This window comes from Haliotis rufescens, unplaced genomic scaffold (genome assembly GCF_023055435.1).
Source record: "Haliotis rufescens isolate VD_foot unplaced genomic scaffold, xgHalRufe1.0.p SCAF_63, whole genome shotgun sequence".
In the NCBI taxonomy this organism is placed as follows: domain Eukaryota; kingdom Metazoa; phylum Mollusca; class Gastropoda; order Lepetellida; family Haliotidae; genus Haliotis; species Haliotis rufescens.
In genome coordinates, this window is record NW_025964354.1 from 737,496 (window position 1) to 759,438 (window position 21,943).

Here is a 21,943-nt window from a genome sequence, read left to right on the forward strand (position 1 = left end):
AAAGGCAAACTATTGCATTTGTTAAGATTAGACTAAATGGATATACGTTTGCCTTTGGTTTTAAATAAATTGTTCCAAAATTACGTGTGGAAGTGGCGCAAAGCAAGTTCCAGAGAACTGGAAGAAAGTGAATGTCAGTTCTTATAATGATAACTATTTGTTTACCACGACGGATGCAGATATATAAACAACTGTATTACTATTTTTTACACTGACAGCAGTTCAACTACCAGCTATATCGCGGAATGAGGTAGTTCATCAAGAGAGGCGACGTTAGTGAATGTATTCTCACGTTGTTCTACAGTGACATCTTTTGTAGTATGTTTACAACACATTATCATCCTCAAATGTAAATTATCTGTTAAGAACTACTTCAGTTCGTCAGTTACAATGACAGTGCTTCGTAATACATTTGCATCAAGTACAATACGTCAACGATAAACGTGACGGGAGAGATTTCGGAAGTTGTTAATGAACCTGTGGCGATTACATGTGTTTGTAAATTGGCCGATCATTTAAAGGTATTAGTAATATAATAGATTGCTTAAGACTGTCACTGTCGGTCTAGACACGGATCCAGTCGATACTACAAATAGATCTAAAGGATGGGTCGTAGCGAGAATATTCGTCAACGAACATGCAGTCAGATTCTCTGACCTTTCTCAATTTATGCCAAAACGCTGAGTTCAAGATGAAAGGTTCGAAATAATCAGAAAGAATGCTGTATTCGGAGAAACCAAAAGAGACACACTTCAGACAGAGTGAAGCCAGTGTCTTGTTTGGCAATCGAAGTGTTGCAGTAAGTTGTTTGTGTTTGCTTTAGTTTAATGTTATCTAGATTTGATGAATTTGCTTTGAAAAACAGAAATATAAGGCAAACCAATTAATTTCGATGATCAATCGGTGTAACTGTAACCGCTCCGGGATCATCTGGTTATAACAGCGTCTCCCACTGATGCTAAACCGTGCACTATGTTTAGTTCAATGTGTCTGCATTGCCACAAATATCCCTATTGTTACCTTTATGTTTCCTACAAACATACGTTGTTACTTTTTAATAGCCTACGGAATACCCTAGCTTTCGAACTATAACGGCCCGTGTTATTACACAAAACAACGACATTAAACTGACAAGATGTATGATAATCTGATGATGGGCATGTGCAAATACAAGAATTTAACAAGTAAAGCACATGTGGTGGTTGTACTAACGCTGCTATAAGTGCCAGCGTCCCATTACCCCCTGGTCTACATTTTATATAGAAATATTCATGCTCTGTCACCATCATCATTTCAAACGTAATGCTTAACATGGGACTCAAATACACAGCCCTGCGACCACATAGAACATGGGAAAGACTTTCACTTCTTAATCACTTTAGATCAATGTTTAAACAAGATCTTAGTAGAAAAAAACAACTTCTTTGTTTAAGTATAGAGAGAAAAACAAGGGTAATATGTGTTCAAAGCACATACGAAAGAAGCATTGTATAAACGTACCTCTGGTTTTGGATCTTCACCAGGCAGTGTTATTTCGGGAACCTGAAAAGATAAATTTATTGCATCAATTTAATATTACAATTTAAGCATCATATAGCTTGTAAATTCCCCATATTGTTAGTATTGCTGCTCGAAAGCAAATGGATTCAATCCAAAGATGGGTGTCAATCCACTGACGGTTTGTGTCACACTTGTGAACATGCTATCAGAATATTATAACTGGCATTTCCAAGTACATCCATGAGGGACACTGATTTAGGTTATAGCGAAATACTTCTCTTTCAGAATCCTTGAACTCGATTGGTTTCTATGCTGCGGCCTTTTTAAAGAAAGGAATGTAGTTTATGCTTGAAGGTTAAAGTACCCAAATACATGAATAGATAGTAACCAAATACTTATGACCCCGCAATTACCATCAGGTAGAAACTAAAATAATAGTAAGAGCAGACGAGCAATTAACTATAGAACAATATGTATTCAAAGCACATACCTAAGATGCAATGTATAAACATACCTCTGGTTTTGGATCTTCAGCAGGTATTGTTATTTCGAAAACCTGAAAATTGAAATTTATAACATACATGTGACATTCTAGTTGAAGCATCATATGGCTTGTAAGTTCCCCATAATGTAAGTATTGCAGCTCGAAAGAAAATGGATCCAATCCTAAGGTGGATGTTAAGCCGCTGACGGTTTGTGTCACAATTGTGAACATGTTATCAAAATTAGTACAACTGGCATTTCCAAGTACATCCATGAGTGACACTGGTTTGGATTCTAGTGAAATACTTGTCTTACAGAATCCTTGAGCTCAATTTGTTTCTATGTTATGGCCTTCTTAAAAGAAAGGAACGCTATATTTTGCTGGAAAGTTATAATATGTGAATACACAAATATATAGTAACCAAAAGCGTATGACCCTACAATCACAATCAGGTAGAAGACAAACAATTGTTAATACAGGCGAGGCATTAGATGACAGCAAAATATTTATTCAAAGCATATACGAAAGAAGCAAGGTATAAACGTACCTCTGGTTTTGGATCTTCAGCAGGCATTGTGTTTTCGTGAACCTGAAAAGAGAAATTTATTGCATCAATTTAATATTGCAATTTAAGCATCAAATAGCTTGTAAATTCCCCATAATGTTAGTATTGCTGCTCGAAAGCAAATGGATTCAATCCAAAGATGGGTGTCAATCCACTGACGGTTTGTGTCACACTTGTGAATGTGCTATCAAAACTATTATAACTGTCATTTCCAAGTACATCCATGAGGGACACTGATTTGGAATATAGTGAAATGCATGTCTTACATAATCTTTGAGCTTGATTTTTTTCTATGCTACGGCCTTTTTAAAAGAAAGGAATTCTAGATTAGGCTGGAAGGTTATAGTACGCAAATACATAAATATATAGTAACCAAATACTTATGACCCCGCAATTACCATCAGGTAGAAACTCAAATAACAGTAAACAAAATATCTCTTCAAAGCGCATATGGAAGATGCAATATATAAACGTACCTCTAGTTTTGGATCTTCAGCAGGCATTGTGTTTTCGTGAACCTGAAAAGAGAGATTGATTGCATCAATTTAATATTGCAATTTAAGCATCAAATAGCTTGTAAATTCCCCATAACGCTAGTATTGCTGCTCGAAAGCAAATGGATTCAATCCAAAGGTGGGTGTCAATCCACTGACGGTTTGTGTCACACTTGTGAATATGCTATACAAAATTATTATAACTGACATTTGCATATACACCCATGAGTGACAAGGATTTGGATGCTTGTGAAATACTTGGCTTACAGACTCCTTGAACTCGATATGTTTCTATGTTATGTCCTTCTTAAAAGAAAGGAATTTTAGATTATGCTGAAAAGTTATAATATGTGATAACACAAATATATAGTGACCAAATACTTATGACCCCGAAATTCCAAGTAGGTAGAAACTCAAATAATAGAAAACAAAGTATATATTCAAAGCACATACGAAAGAAGCAATGTATTAACGTACCTCTGGTTTGGGATCTTCAGCAGGTAAGTTTTTTTCGGGAACCTGAAAAGAGAAATTTATTGCATGAATTTAATATTGCAATTTAAGCATCATATAGCTTGTAAATTCCCCATAATGTAAGTATTGCTGCTCGAAAGAAAATGGATTCAATCCAATTGTTGGTGTCAAGCCACTGACGGTTTCTGCAACACTTGTACATATGTTATCAAAATTATTATAACTGGCATTTCCAAGTACATCCATGAGGGACCCTGATATGGATTCTAGTGAAATACTTGTCTTACAGAATCCTTGAACTCGATATGTTTCTTTGTTACGGCCTTCTTAAAAGACAGGGATGCTATACTGGAAGGTTATAGCACGCAAATACATAAAAATATAGAAACCTAATACTTATCACCACACAATTACCATCAGAGAGAAACTCAAATAATTGTTAAAGCAGACGAGGCATTAACTATAGCAAAATATTTATTCAAAGCACAGACCTAAGATGCAATGTAAAACATACCTCTGGTTTTGGATCTTCAGCGGGCAGTGTTTTTTCGGGAACCTGAAAAGAGACATTTATTGCATCAATTTAATATTGCAGTTGATGCATCATATGGCTTGTAAATTCCCAACAATAAAAGTATTGGTGTTCAAAAGCAAATGGATCAAATCCCAGGGTGGGTGTCAAGCCACATATCATCAACAGTATCATAACTGGCATTTCCAAGTACATCCATGAGTGACATTGATTTGGAATATAGTGAAATACATGTCTTACAGAAACCTTGAGGTCGATTTTTTTCTTTGTTTCGGCCTTTTTAAAAGAAAGGAATTCTAGATTATACTGGAAGGTTATAGTACATGAATACATAAATATATAGTAACCAAATACTTATGACCCCGGAATTACCATCAGGTAGAAACTCAAATAATAGTCAAAGCAGACGAGCAATAAACTATAGCAAAATATGTATTCAAAGCACAGACCTAAGATGCAATGTATAAACATACCTCTGGTTTTGTATCTTCAGCAGGCATTGTTATTTCAGGAACCTGAAAAGTGAAATTTATGACATCAATTTAACATTGTAGTTAAAGCATCATATGGCTTGTAAGTTCCCAATAATGTAAGGTGGGTGTCAAGCAACTAACGGTTTGTGTCACACTTGTGAACATGTTATCAAAATTATTATGACTGGCATTTGCATATACATCAATGAGTGACACGGACTTGGATTCTAGAGAAATACTTGTCTTACATAATCCTTGAACTCGATTTATTTCTATGTATTGGCCTTCTTAAAAGAAAGAAATGCTAGATTATGCTGTAAAGTTATAATATGTGAATACACAAATATATAGTAACAAAAAGCGTATGACCCTACAATCACAATCAGGTAGAAGACAAACAATAGTAAAAGCAGACGAGGCATTAGCTGACAGCAAAATTACGTGCCTCTGGTTTTGGATCTTCAGCAGGCATTGTGCTTTCATGAACCTGAAAATAAAGATTTATTGCATACATTTAAATTTAATATTGCCATTGAAGCATCATACAGCTCGTAATTTCCCCATATGTGGATAAATGTCAGGCTGCTGACGGTTTCTTCAATTACTTCAATACTGAAGATGTAATACAAAAATAGTATACCTAGCATTTCAATGTACATCCATGAGGGACACTGATCTGAAATAAGCTGAAATATTTGTCTTACATAAACTAGTTTCTATGTTACGGCCTTCTTAAAAGTATGAAATTCTAGAATACACGTACGATGGCAATGATGTTTTCTTTCATGCGTGACAAATATTCGTATACATCGATTGAGCGATGCAAGCTCGGCACAAGTTGTTCTCCTCTGGGCCACATTTTCTCACGCATAAACAGTGTGAGCAGTTTAAAACTTGACACTCTAACGAATAACGCTCCCTCTGTGAAAAACTTGGAATATAGCACATCATATGTATTATGACAATGAATAACGTTCAACAATGAATTAAATATTAACCAGTTCATCTGTATTTTTCCATATTTCGATGTTCTTAAAACATAGTGATTCCGGGATTTGCCGGCAATAAAGGTATCTGCATGCATTGTTTATAAACATAAACAAACACATATCTCGGAAGTACTAACAAGGCAAAAGACAAATACAACCATATAATCAAGACCGCACAATCACAACCAAGTATTAACTCAAAGAATATTAAGAGTAGATATGATATTCACTGCCAATGAAGTGTTTATTTTTGTGCACAGACGAAGGAAATAATTCATACCATTACCTGTATTCGTAAATCGTCAGTTTTCTTAGATGTTGTGCGCACCTGGAAGAGACTTGTTATTGTATCAATTCAATATAAAAATTGATGCATCCTATGGCGTTTGCGTTTCATCTCTGACATAACTCCTTATAACAGACTGATAATCATTGTAATGCATATGAAGTGGTGTCACAGATTTGTTTAGTGTAGCGAGTAATACAGCAAGGGCCATTGTCTTATGGCTTTGTTAGAATGTGGTTTACTTTACACATTTATCGGTCAGAAGCTTTCTCTGAGGTATGGCCTTCCGCATACATACTAAATAACAAAAGTTCCTGTAACATTGAATATGATTCAATGCAAAGTTATGATTTTTACCAAATCTGGAACAATTTCGGTTTTCTTAAACTGACATATTTTAGTTGATGATGTATGTTGTTTTTTTACTGGTATATTCAGTTTGATCAACTTCCAAGGCAGAGAAGACAGAAGGTGTAGCATTTATTTATGTTCAAGATAAAAAATAGCAGATGAATTTTCCAAGAGGTGGAATAAGAGATGACATCTTATTGTGAAGATTCCCGTGAGGATAACTAAACACAAAGCTGTAAGCAGGGTTGGAATCGTTAGAATTCAATTGATTGGCGTATTCAAAAGATCGTGTGATACGGTGTTCTTTAAGATATGTCTTATCAGGATCACCGTTCTGGAGGAGCCAAGAGAATCTTAGACCTTGATAAAGGATTAAATCGGGTATTTGAAGGTTGCTTTTTCAAGCCCCCCAATAGATGATCGAACAATTGTAAGTTTGGAGAGGATACATGATGTGGGGTTGACTAATGTCCTACCTACTATGAATTAGAAACAAATTTTAAGAATCACAGTACCCTCAGACTGTTTGCCTTAAGGTATTTTGTACGTGGCAAAATATATATTCAATAATGTGGCTTCCTTCATTGGGAATGCCAACGAGATATAATGCTGGTTCACAATGTGCTAATCTCGAACACAAGCAGTTGCGGTGATGTGACCTTAAGCCTATACATTTATCACAAGTGCTTATCTCATAGTTTTTGTTCGAACTGAAAAAAAGCAAGACTAATACGTATTAATATTATTTAAGCTGCGCGAATAAGTTAATGCACTGTTTGGCTATCGGCGTATATGTACACGTTGTTATTAAGTAAACGCATGTCCACCAGAGTATTAGCATGTACATACACAAATACGACACAATACGCCTGTCCACGCATTCACAATCAAAACTCTTAAGAGAAGTTAAGGCATCAGCCGGCAATGAAGTAATTGGTAAATGCACATTCGAACTTAAAGCGTTACCTGCATTTCTAAATCACCGGTACTTGTGGATCCTGTGCACATCTGAAAAGATAACTTTTATTGTATCAATCTGATATAGCATCTGTCTCTCATCAAACTGATCCGATCCAAAGGCTAGTACAATCACGACATGACGATCAAGACAACACCTACGATAACATTATCAATACCCATGAAAAATATCGAACCTGGCATTTGCAATTACATCCAAGCGAAACACTGATTTTCAATTTGGGAGATACACTTGACTTAAATAAGGTTTTAACTAGATATGTTTCCATATTCCAATGTTCTTAAAAATAGGGATTCCTGAATTTGCCGGCAATAAACATAGCTGCATGCATTGTCTCGAAAGTACCAACCCAGTCAATAGACAAATGCAACTGAATACTCAAGACCACGCAATCACCACCAGGTATATTAAGAGTAGCTAAGATATTCACTTACAGCCAAATATATATTAAGTGCATAGACGAAGGAATGAATCTATAAAATTACCAGTATTTGTAAAGCGGCAGGTGTTGGTACTTGGAAAGAGAGCTGATTTTGTATAAATGCAATATAAAATTTGATGCATCGACTGGCGTTTGCATTTGATCTCGGATATAACTTCTATTAACGGACTTTTAATCATTGTATGGCAAAAGAAGTGGTGTCAAAGATTTGTTGAGCGAAGCGTTTGCTGCAGCATGGGCCTTTGAATTAACAAGGATGCCTACATAGCTTGGTAAGAATTGGATTTACTTTACACCTTTATCGGTCACAAGCATTCGCTGAGGTTTGGCATTCCGCATATAGAGGGCTCCGAGCATTTTCCGATTACCCACAATGCATCGCCGGTAGCCATGACGCCAGGCTGTTTTGAAAACACGCTCGGGTTGTCCTATTGTTAATGCTCAGTCATCCAACACGTGAAAATGCCGACGACTTGCGCTATTGTCAATTGTCATAACCGATCTGGTAGAGACCAAAAGAACTTTTATCGGATCCCAAAGGTAATTTGTCATCAAAGCGAGGACACACAGAGGAAAAGCGAGCGGCGCAGACGTCTTTTGTTGGCAGCAGGTCCGATATGAAAACGTGTGATCAACTCCGTGTTTGTTCCGGACACTTCCTTTCGGGTATGATTTTTTTATTTCACAGTTTAGTTTAAAATGGTGTAAGATTTTGTCAGAGAGAAGTAAACACCTCACGTGTGTATTACTGTTATCGTAGTCGTAAACACTGGCCAAAGTAAATAATGACTTTAGTTGACCAGTGATACATCAAGGCAGGAGGGGTGTATATCTATACATATACAGTCCAAGCACATGCATTTCCCAATATGCAGATGATAGGTTGGTAGATGGCATGTATTATATTGCAATGACCTCATGACACCCCTCCAGTCATTCCACTAATTTATACATATTTCAGGAGAGTTGATTTTTTTACTTTTTATTTTTTAACTTTTGCATATATATATATTATATATATGTTGATGATTATGATATATATATATAGAGGATTCATCACGAGTGTTTTTTAATATGGGAAATATCAACTGAGTCTTAGTTATTAGGTATTTGCCGAGCCTTTGGCGAGGCAAATACCGATTAACGGGACGAGGATAAATGCTTCAGTTAAATGATTAATAAATATATCCTTTTGTATTTCAGGAAACCACATTTGTATGATGAAACAAATCCAGACTGTGTACCGAGCATCAACCTGGGCTACGTTTCTGTGAAATCACCAGTGGTATCAGCTGTCAGGCATGAGCGATTGCAGAAGTGGTAAGAATCAATAAAAGCAACTTTAGCTGCAATGAGCCTTTTGGAATAAAATGCATCATTTGCTATCGATACAGGTGCAGTTGTGTGTGGACCTCTGCCGGAGACTGACTGTGTCGATACAAATACAGATATATCTGACACAGAGAAGTTAAAATTTGCAAATATAGAAATTTTGGGATTGAAGGATGAAAATAGGAAACTTCGGGAGGAAAATGAGTGTTTGAAAATCATTGTGCATAAAATGAAGGCTAACATGCCTGAAGATTTTGAAAATGACATTGGCAAAGTGAAGTATTACACCGCTTTGCCTAGCTTTCTTAACCTCATGTCACTGTTTAACCTCATTTCCCCTGAAATGAGTGAAAACAAGAATTCATCACTGAACAAATTTCAGAAACTGATTATTACACTTATGTGGCTTCGACTTAACCTACCGATTACAGATCTCAGTTACAGATTTGGTGTGTCAAGGGCAACAGTGTCAAAGACATTTTTGGAAACTTTGAACATGATGTACCGGTCACTCCAGTTTTTAGTGAGATGGCCAGACAGAGATGAACTGCAGGAAACAATGCCAATGGTTTTCAGAAAGTATTTTGGTCGAGGTATAACATGCATTATTGACTGTTTTGAAATTTTCATTTACAGGCCTTCTCACATGACGGCAAGAGCTCAGACATGGTGAAACTACAAGCACCACAATACAGCTAAATACTTGATAGGGATCACATCTCAGGGGACAGTTAGCTTCATATCTGAAGGCTGGGGCGGAAGAGTGAGTGATAAACACTTAACAGCTAACTCCAAATTCCTTGATAACCTAATTAATGGTGATGTGATACTGGCTGACAGGGGATTTGAAATTCAGGATTTAGTGGCTCTTGTTGGAGCAGAAGTCAAATATCCTGCATTCATGAGAGGAAAGCAACAGCTTAGTCCGACTGAAGTGGAGTCCACGAGAAAATAGCTAATGTTCGCATTCATGTGGAACGTGTTATAGGAACTGTTAGACAGAAATTTATGATTCTTGGTGCAACATGTCCAATCGAGAGATTGATTGCATCAATTTAATATTGCAATTTTAGCATCAAATAGCTTGTAAATTCCCCATAACGTTAGTATTGCTGCTCGAAAGCAAATGGATTCAATCCAAAGGTGGGTGTCAGTCCACTGACGGTATGTGTCACACTTGTGAATATGCTATACAAAATTATTATAACTGACATTTGCATATACATCCATGAGTGACAAGGATTTGGATGCTTGTGAAATACTTGGCTTACAGACTCCTTGAACTCGATATGTTTCTATGTTATGTCCTTCTTAAAAGAAAGGAATTTTAGATTATGCTGAAAAGTTATAATATGTGAATACAAAAATATATAGTGACCAAATACTTATGACCCCGAAATTCCAAGTGGGTAGAAACTCAACTAATAGAAAACAAAGTATATATTCAAAGCACATACGAAAGAAGCAATGTATTAACGTACCTCTGGTTTGGGATCTTCAGCAGGTAAGTTTTTTTCGGGAACCTGAAAAGAGAAATTTATTGCATGAATTTAATATTGCAATTTAAGCATCATATAGCTTGTAAATTCCCCATAATGTAAGTATTGCTGCTCGAAAGAAAATGGATTCAATCCAATTGTTGGTGTCAAGCCACTGACGGTTTCTGCAACACTTGTACACATGTTATCAAAATTATTATAACTGGCATTTCCAAGTACATCCATGAGGGACCCTGATATGGATTCTAGTGAAATACTTGTCTTACAGAATCCTTGAACTCGATTTCTTTCTTTGTTACGGCCTTCTTGAAAAACAGGAATGCTATACTGGAAGGTTATAGCACGCAAATACATACAAATATAGAAACCTAATACTTATCACCACACAATTACCATCAGAGAGAAACTCAAATAATTGTTACAACGAGGCATTAACTATAGCAAAATATTTATTCAAAGCACAGACCTAAGATGCAATGTAAAAACATACCTCTGGTTTTGGATCTTCAGCGGGCAGTGTTTTTTCGGGAACCTGAAAAGAGACATTTATTGCATCAATTTAATATTGCAGTTGATGCATCATATGGCTTGTAAATTCCCAACAATAAAAGTATTGGTGTTCAAAAGCAAATGGATCCAATCCCAGGGTGGGTGTCAAGCCACATATCATCAACGGTATCATAACTGGCATTTCCAAGTACAACCATGAGTGACATTGATTTGGAATATAGTGAAATACATGTCTTACAGAAACCTTGAGGTCGATTTTTTTCTTTGTTTCGGCCTTTTTAAAAGAAAGGAATTCTAGATTATACTGGAAGGTTATAGTACATGAATACATAAATATATAGTAACCGAATACTTATGGCCCCGCAATTACCATCAGGTAGAAACTCAAATAATAGTCAAAGCAGACGAGCAATTAACTATAGCAAAATATGTATTCAAAGCACAGGCCTAAGATGCAATGTACAAACATACCTCTGGTTTTGTATCTTCAGCAGGCATTGTTATTTCAGGAACCTGAAAAGTGAAATTTATGACATCAATGTAACATTGTAGTTAAAGCATCATATGGCTTGTAAGTTCCCAATAATGTAAGGTGGGTGTCAAGCAACTGACGGTTTGTGTCACACTTGTGAACATGTTATCAAAATTATTATGACTGGCATTTGCATATACATCAATGAGTGACACGGACTTGGATTCTAGAGAAATACTTGTCTTACATAATCCTTGAACTCGATTTATTTCTATGTATTGGCCTTCTTAAAAGAAAGGAATGCTAGATTATGCTGTAAAGTTATAATATGTGAATACACAAATATATAGTAACAAAAAGCGTATGACCCTACAATCACAATCAGGTAGAAGACAAACAATAGTAAAAGCAGACGAGGCATTAGCTGACAGCAAAATTACGTGTAAACGTACCTCTGGTTTTGGATCTTCAGCAGGCATTGTGCTTTTATGAACCTGAAAATAAAGATTTATTGCATTCATTTAAATTTAATATTGCAATTGAAGCATCATACAGCTCGTAATTTCCCCATATGTGGATAAATGTCAGGCTGCTGACGGTTTCTTCAATTACTTCAATACTGAAGATGTAATACAAAAATAGTATACCTAGCATTTCAATGTACATCCATGAGGGACACTGATCTGAAATATGCTGAAATATTTGTCTGACATAAACTAGTTTCTATGTTACGGCCTTCTTAAAAGTATGAAATTCTAGAATACACGTACGATGGCAATGATGTTTTCTTTCATGCGTGACAAATATTCGTATACATCGATTGAGCGATGCAAGCTCGGCACAAGTTGTTCTCCTCTGGGCCACATTTTCTCACGCATAAACAGTATGAGCAGTTTAAAACTTGACACTCTAACGAATAACGCTCCCTCTGTGAAAAACTTGGAATATAGCACATCATATGTATTATGACAATGAATAACGTTCAACAATGAATTAAATATTAACCAGTTCATCTGTATTTTTCCATATTTCGATGTTCTTAAAACATAGTGATTCCGGGATTTGCCGGCAATAAAGGTATCTGCATGCATTTTTTATAAACATAAACAAACACATATCTCGGAAGTACTAACAAGGCAAAAGACAAATACAACCATATAATCAAGACCGCACAATCACAACCAAGTATTAACTCAAAGAATATTAAGAGTAGATATGATATTCACTGCCAATGAAGTGTTTATTTTTGTCACAGACGAAGGAAAGAATTCATACCATTACCTGTATTTGTAAATCGTCAGTTTTCTTAGATGTTGTGCGCACCTGGAAGAGATTTGTTATTGTATCATTCAATATAAAAATTGATGCATCCTATGGCGTTTGCGTTTCATCTCTGACATAACTCCTCATAACAGACTGATAATCATTGTAATGCATATGAAGTGGTGTCACAGATTTGTTTAGTGTAGCGAGTAATACAGCAAGGGCCATTGTCTTATGGCTTTGTTAGAATGTGGTTTACTTTACACATTTATCGGTCAGAAGCTTTCTCTGAGGTATGGCCTTCCGCATACATACTAAACAACAAAAGTTCCTGTAACATTGAATATGATTCAATGCAAAGTTATGATTTTTACCAAATCTGGAACAATTTCGGTTTTCTTAAACTGACATATTATTGTTGATGATGTATGTTGTTTTTTTACTGGTATATTCAGTTTGATCAATGCCAGGTCTATCTTTGACTTTACCAACTTCCAAGGCAGAGAAGACAGAAGGTGTAGCGTTTATTTATGTTCAAGATAAAAAAATAGCAGATAAATTTTCCAAGAGGTGGAATAAGAGATGACATCTTATTGTGAAGATTCCCGTGAGGATGACTAAACACAAAGCTGTAAGCAGGGTTTGACTCGTTAGAATTCAGTTGATTGACGTATTCAAAAGATAATGTGATACGGTGTTGTTTAAGATATGTCTTATCAGGATCACCGTTCTGGAGGAGCCAAGCCCCCCCAATAGATGATCGAACAATTGTAAGTTTGGAGAGGATACATGATGTGGGGTTGACTAATGTCCTACCTACTATGACTTAGAAACACATTTTAAGAATCACAGTACCCTCAGACAGTTTGCCTTAAGGTATTTTGTATGTGGCAAAATATATATTCAATAATGTGGCTTCCTTCATTGGGAATGCCAACGAGATATAATGCTGGTTCACAATGTGCTAATCTCGAACACAAGCAGTTGCGGTGATGTGACCTTAAGCCTATACATTTATCACAAGTGCTTATCTCATAGTTTTGGTTCGAACTGAAAAAAAGCAAGACTAATACGTATTAATATTATTTAAGCTGCGCGAATAAGTTAATGCACTGTTTGGCTATCGGCGTATATGTACACGTTGTTATTAAGTAAACGCATGTCCACCAGAGTATTAGAATGTACATACACAAATACGACACAATACGCCTGTCCACGCAATCACAATCAAAACTCTTAAGAGAAGTTAAGGCATCAGCCGGCAATGAAGTAATTGGTAAATGCACATTCGAACTTATAACGTTACCTGCATTTCGAAATCATCAGTACTTGTGGATCCTGTGCACATCTGAAAAGATAACTTTTATTGTATCAATCTGATATAGCATCTGTCTCACATCAAACTGATCCGATCCCAAGGCTAGTACAATCACGACATGACGATCAAGACAACACCTACGATAGCATTATCAATACCCATGAAAAATATCGAACCTGGCATTTGCAATTACATCCAAGCGAAACACTGATCTTCAATTTGGGAGATACACTTGACTTAAATAAGGTTTTAACTAGATATGTTTCCATAGTCCAATGTTCTTAAAACATAGGGATTCCTGAATTTGCCGGAATAAAAATAGCTGCATGCATTGTCTCGAAAGTACCAACCAGTCAATAGACAAATGCAACTGAATACTCAAGACCACGCAATCACCACCAGGTATTAACTCAAAGAATATTAAGAGTAGCTAAGATATTCACTGACAGCCAAATATATATTAAGTGCATAGACGAAGGAATGAATCTATAGAATTACCAGTATTTGTAAAGCGGCAGGTGTTGGTACTTGGAAAGAGAGCTGATTTTGTATCAATTCAATATAAAATTTGATGCATCGACTGGCGTTTGCATTTGATCTCGGATATAACTTCTATTAACGGACTTTTAATCATTGTATGGCAAAAGAAGTGGTGTCAAAGATTTGTTGAGCGAAGCGTTTGCTGCAGCATAGGCCATTGTATTAACAAGGATGCCTACATAGCTTGGTAAGAATTTGATTTACTTTACACCTTTATCGGTCACAAGCATTCGCTGAGGTATGGCATTCCGCATACAGAGGGCTCCGAGCATTTTCCGATTACCCACAATGCATCGCCGGTGGCCATGACGGCAGGCTGTTTTGAAAACACGCTCGGGTTGTCCTATTGTTAATGCTCAGTCATCCAACACGTGAAAATGCCGACTACTTCCGCTATTGTCAATTGTCATAACCGATCTGGTAGAGACCAAAATAACTTTTATCGGATCCCAAAGGTAATTTGTCATCAAGGCGAGGACACACAGAGGAAAAGCGAGCGGCGCAGACGTCTTTGGTTGGCGGCTATCAACAGGTCCGATATGAAAACGTGTGGTCAACTCCGTGTTTGTTCCGAACACTTCCTTTCAGGTATTATTTTTTTATTTAACAGTTTAGTTTAAAATGGTGTAAGATTTTGTCAGAGAGAAGTAAACACTTCACGTGTGTATTACTGTTATCGTAGTCGTAATCAATGGCCAAAGTAAACAAGCATGAAATACTCACATCCCCCGCCAATATGACATGTCGGGTGTGTGCAATGCATAAGCTTATGTGCACTATGTTCACTGGGCCTTTTTGTAAAGAAATATAGTACGTTTTTCCAGATCTGCTCCGGAAACGAGGACTACCGCCATTTTCAGTCTAGATCAAAGTCGTTGCCATGGAAATTCGAAAAATAACTTTAAAAAAAAATCCCAAACTATCAAAAGGCACCAGTTCACCACTAGAACATGTCCAATCAACTATCTGATAACAAAATCTACTGATGATTGTCCAATCTTAGACAAAATTGTGTTTGTGTGTTGTGCTCTCACAAATCTATGCCCCTCGGGTTGTACCATTTGACTAAGGATTGTCAATGTAAACAGATTTTACAGAGGAATTAAATGGTTTGATGATATTTCTAGATTGTTTTATTTAGTGCATGATATGTACTTATAAAAAAAACATGTCTGCAGTTTATTGTCATCGCGACTGATTTACTGCACACATTGTCTGAAGAACATTTATTTGCAAAGGCTCATTACCCTGGAGCCATGACATCTTTATGCCTTGAAACACTTAATTGCTGTTATTCATAGGATGCTAATCCTATTTGTTAATCCCCATTTTTTGTGTACATCGACCATCTGCCATCCTGAATGAGATGTGCAAGTATGTCAATGATGAATTACTGTTTACATTTATTACTTACAAAATATCAGGTGACCTTGACTATATAAGCCTTGGTCCAGGGAGATTGAGAAGGAGAAGACAGAAAGGTCTTACTCTTAGCCAAGATAGGGTTAGGCTGGGTGCTCCGGGGCACCTAGACAACAACCACAATCACTATGTGCTGACCTGGCACATGGTGTCTTTGGTATGTATATATCTATATGTATAAAGTAAAAATGTATAAACCGCAAGCCATCGTCTCCAAGTTGTCACTTCCTACAAGAACCATACGACGGCCCCTTGCATATACGAGTATGCAAATTATTCATTAATCAAAGTCGTTGTTATTATACCAAACTAAAAATATTTTAGTGTGGATAACCCAAGCTGCACTGACGAGCCTGTTTGATAGGAGAACATGTCTAATAATATCATAAACATAAACTACAATGAATTTTGTTATGAAGTATCTGTGTTACTCTGCACATGCAATAAAAGTGGTCAAGAATGTGATTGTATCTTATGGACACGTTTCGCCTTCCCAAGGCTCATCAGTGCAGCTTGGGTTTCCCATCAAATAACTTTGTTGAGAAAACTGCAGACGTGTTTGGGGGTTGGTTGTTTACAAATCTAGAGGTATTTTTGATATATTTTCCCCGAGTTCTTTTTCACACAAATTAACATATGTTCAAACACCAAGGATGAGGGAAGCAAATTTCTCAATGATTTTATTTCTTCAAAGTTTTCAGAAAATTTAGCTCCTGGTAGTCAGGACAAAACCACTCAGCCACTGGTGTCTTCTTCAGCTTCATACAAGTCAAATGGAACCACTCGAATGGTTGGTTTGGGCAGTCAGTAGAATCACAGGCTATCATCCGTCCATGTTTTGCTCCACCACATATACAATACAGACTTAGGTTTTCGTCATTAGTGTCCAGATTTTCAACAGGGCCATGGTGACTTGAGGATCTAGCAGTATCTGTATTTACTGATGCAGTAGAGCTGGATGCTTGGAGAACCTTTTCACCTTTTTTCAGGGTTTTACCTTGTTTCCTTCATTTCCTAGTGGATTTCACCTCCTTCATAGTATTGGGTCTGTCAGTGTTTGAAGTGCTGGCTGTCAATTCCTTCATCACTGTCCTTGAACTGTAGTGTTTAGAAACAAGTTCTGGCATGACCACAGTGGCAAATAATCTAGCTGACTTGTCAACAATGTCACTCCAAGTGTCAGGACATGGTTCAATCCTTTCTACGAACATATATTCACGCGTCCACATAATAAAGTCACAATAGTCAGCATCTGAAAGATATAGCTGTGTTTGGATTTGGTAAAAGTAATCATGTTTTCTTCTCAGCTGAAAACCACTGGCAGTGTTTTTCCAAACAGGATCCTTTCCCAGGTAAAACATTCTCATCCCGCATGCAAAAGGAACACCTTATCTCCAGACATCCTCTCCCACAGAAATCACATTCAACCAAACCATCAGGTGAAGCTCCCATATGCAGATACGCTGACTTGAGGAAAAGGCCACAGGTTTCAGACTTCCAGTTTGTATGGTTTGCGGCTGTCTCTCGCTGATACTTGTTCCGTGCTGTTTCCTCATGTTTGCAACCCCATTCAGTTGCTGCACTGGAAAACTTGCATTCCGTCGGATAGCAAATCGATTTCAGTAAACTCATTAATGGATTCTCACATGATGTTTAACAGACCGATTTAACTCTTGATGCTGTAATTCTACCTGTTCTCATTCGATGCCAAAGCTTAGAATCTGCTTGATCCCTAGTTTCGCTTTCAACGTTATAAGCTTCATCTTCTGTTACTGCAATTTTTGGTAACAAGGACTGACAGTGCTCGAGAATATGTTCACGGTCCATACCCACACACTTGTCATCAAACAGTTCAGTCAATACCAATGGATATTTGGCTTGAAGGCTTTGGGGGATGTAAGCTGTGTTATATTCTCTGTCCACAGACAAACAGGAAGGCTAGTCAGGTTTGATTGCGTTGAAGAAAAGGTCTATTCTTGATTTATTTATTTCAGTTGGTTCCTTTACAGATGTCCTTTCATGGCTGGCAATTTTCAGATCTAAGTTTTCCAGTGTTTGAACTTGGCTAATTTTCTTATCAAGTTGTTTTTTCAGAGTTTTAGATGATGTAAAGTCAATTCCATGAAGAGAAAAATAGATGACTGAAGTGCGTGACGTCGGCAACATCCAGTATGCAGGGGCTTGTGTCACTGTACTGGCTTCTCTTAGTCTAACTGTGGCTTCAATGTAGAATAGCACAGAAGCAACATGAGAACAACTTTCTCCAAGTCCAGCTTTGCAATCACAATGTGCAGAATTTATTTTAGACTGGTCATCAATAATTATCCATGGATGGAGACTGGGATCTGATAACCTTTGCGAATGCATCCCTCTTGCTTTTATCACCTTCCTCGGATTTTCACTTGCACTGTAGATGTAAACACCAACATCCCTCACCAACCCACAGATAAACCGATCGTAATCATCTAAACTCTTGTAATTTTGAAAGTCTTTCAGCACGTAGAAGGAACTGGGATGGAAAATAAGATAATTTACCAGGTCCGGGTAAGTCAGTTCGGGAAACAAGCTGTGATCTCTACTCCATTCTTTTTCATCAATCTGGTAAGGGTCCTGTTTAGCGATAAATGCAATCTTTTCCAAATACCTCGCATGTGCTTGTTTGTTTAAGGAATCCACATACTTCTCCATGACGTACGATATCTTGATAGTCACCAAAAACACTTGCTAAAAGCATTCACAGTACGCGTTCAACAATATTTGCTTGGATTAGATAATGGCCGCCGATAGCAGACAGTTATGCGAGCCTACCAACATGTCGCGCCGCACGGGCTTGTGGGTAATGTTACTATATTTAGCACAAAGGACGGAGCCCTCTATACTCGTATCACAAATGTTTACATGATTGTTTGGATTCCGTTTGAAACAAGGAAGACACCTATTTACACTGCACATCTGTAATGAGAACGAAAATGCAGATGAGGCATTTGCTGACAGCAAAACATATATCTAAAGCACAGACGAAGGAAGGAATTCATACAATTACCTCTACCTTTAACACGCTGCATCCCTGAAAAGAGAACTTTAATTGTGTAATTCGATATTAAAATTGATCTATCGCATAGCATTTAAATTCCAAATAATATACATTTGGCAGTTTGAAAGCAATGGGATCCAACCCCAAGGTCGGCATGACACTGGCGACTAGATATTTTCAGATAATAGCAACATTCACCAGGCATATTATACCTGACATTTGCAATTAGACCAATAGGGGAATTTGATCTCGATCAAAGGCATTGGCTGAGGTGTTGGCTCCTGCATAAATCCGTATGACAAATATTTACAAATTTAGTACCACATGAAACAACCACGATTGATGCAATGTAGGAAGCACAACTTTAGTTGTATTAAGAGCTTGGTTTATATAGATTGTTATTTCTACCTTACGTCCATCGTTTTTGTCTCTGAGATTCTTGACTAAAAGGAGGATGCCGATGATAACGATGATAATGATGAATATCCCCATGACAATCGCAGCTATGGAGCCCGCCTTGTCACTGCAAAAACTGTTATCTAAAAGAGTAATATCATTTTATCATTGTCTTACATTAAGTACTGGAAAGGTAGCTTTAATTGGTTTTGAAAAAGGTACGTAAATATTGTGACATTGTTTTCTATGTTTGAAACAGATCTAAAGTTATTACGTGCACATGCAGAATGACAGCATACTATTCGTATCTGAAACATGACCTGGTATAATGCGTTAAATGTAAAAGATATTTGGGGGCATGACAGAGAGATCAACAATATGGTACTGATCTGTCTGTAAGTGGTGGAATGTTCTTCCCATTGCCTAAGATACTATAACATCCATCAATTATTCAGTCTTCAGGGACCGACCATTTGTAGCTGTAACTGAAATAAAATTAATCTCGATACAAAATCCTAGCCCCGCCCCAACCCTTCTCAGAATATCAAACGGTTGGTTCCTAAAAAAACAACAACCTATATATATGCTGGTTTTCATAACCTAATATCTTTCACACAAATGTTTATGTACATATGCACCACGTACCGTTTTCAAGACTTAGCAGTTGAACACCTTCACACAAAAGCGACTGACGGAAGGTTCCACATTCGAAGAATAGCTTCACAATCCCGAAATGTGAAGCTGTCATACGTTGTTTGACGACAAAATATTCCTTTGTAGTATCATTAATGGTTCCATTGAAGAGTGTTTTATCAATCTTCCCCATCATTAACAGAAGCGGGGCGGCATCAGAGCAGTAACATCTTGGAGTTGAAATAGTCAGTAACAGATCCTCGCCAATGCGCAGGGAACTAGTGTCCCGTGGACTTGTTATTTGGCATGCTTGTATAGCTATAATTAAATGGGATACTATTCTGATACATATTTAACGGCATTCATTTTGCAACACCAATAACCTACTTTTGCAAAGGTTAAAGTGCCAAGAGTCGTGTGTCTTTTTTCAAAAAGGCACAGACACAAGAAGTCACCAGACTAATATTATATAAAAAATATCATGTCCATGTCGTTTCGTGAGATCGGTATACAATGAAAAGGGTCGCCTTGAATAAATGTCATAACTGTGACTTAACATTCATCGTGCATATGCTACACACACTGTGTAGTCAACTGCCAGTTGTAACGTGTCAAGCGACCAATAAAACGTTCGAGTGCCTACAACTGGAAAACTAGGTCTATAGGAAGATTATTTTTGGAATTGGGGAATAAATTACAGCGCCGGGAAAATAGTTTGGCCTCTGGTTTTACAACTAATAATCATTCGCTGATATGCTTAATGTCATGGAAAAGACACACATGTTCTGACAAGAACGAAGATACAAAATATATGTATCGCCATTCAACTTCGCGAATTCCTAAAAGCGACCCTAGTTTCGTTATCACGCACTGATCCATGTACTATTCTCAATGTATCCTGACGGTGTTTTACACATTAACTGTGTAAAGCGTGAAGAAGTTCACATGCTTCGAAATAATCAATTGAATCGAAATCTTATTATTTTTGTTATCTGTGATTGCGATTCCCATATGGGACACAAACATATAAACCTTCTCTCAGGCGATAGATAAAACTATTATAACTTATGAATCAGAACAAACAATCGTGTTAAAATGTTGGACTGGCAGATGGTCATTCTGTACCGATGGGGGCGGTAGAGTAGTCTTGTGGTTAAAGCGTTCGTTCCTCACGTCGAAGACGCGGGTTCGATTCCCGACATGAATACAATGTGTGAAGCCCATTTCTTGTGACCCCGCCGCAATATTGCTGGAATATTGTTAAAAGCGGTGTAAAATCAAACTCACTTACTCACTCACTCTGTACTTACGGCCATGTAAAAATGTAATGCCTTCACAGGAAATAGTCCTACTCTTTTGGCAGATTAATTCCAGTTGTACATCCCAGAAGTGTTCTTTTATCATATTTATTTCTTTGACAGCGGTGAAATTTGTTGGGCCAGTCACATGTACAGCTGTAGACAGTGTCTCCCGAACACTCCCAACACGGAGTGAAACGTTGGAATCTATAGAGCAATAGTAGTTCTGGATGGTTACTGTCAGTGATATCTTCTCATGCAGAAGAACTGGACAGGTGTCAACGGTTATGCTGCATGGTGGGTTCTCTGAAAATAATGATACATATGCAATAGGCGCCCTCTAGCGGGCTGCCCAGTGACAGGATTGCAATCGGAGAGTACTAAGTATAATTTCATATAATATAATTTCGGACTTTGCGTTGTGAACTACTGTGATCAGTCGTGAACAGTACTCCCTCGAGGTTCTATGGTTTGTCAGGCTCTAGATGATAGATGATATATTAAACTTAACAAAATGTACAAATTAACAATAAATCAGAAAAATACAAAAAGAAAGTGCTCACGCACAGTTAAACCTTTGCTGTTGACCTAAAAAAAATATCCTTAGCTACCCGATTGACTGCCTATTTTCTCCTACACCTGCTTCTCCCCCACACC

At 37.2% G+C, this 21,943-nt stretch overlaps 1 long non-coding RNA gene across 1 annotated transcript; it reads right to left on the reverse strand.

Annotated features, from left to right (window-relative positions):
• Nucleotides 1-2,012: 2,012 nt before the first annotated feature.
• On the reverse strand, nt 2,013-4,058 carry LOC124150166. Its single transcript, XR_006863213.2, has 5 exons — nt 4,032-4,058; nt 3,521-3,562; nt 3,026-3,067; nt 2,532-2,573; nt 2,013-2,056 (listed from the first exon to the last, which is right to left on the reverse strand). It is a non-coding gene; the product is annotated as an uncharacterized LOC124150166 (long non-coding RNA).
• Between the last annotated feature and the right edge of the window lie 17,885 nt (nt 4,059-21,943).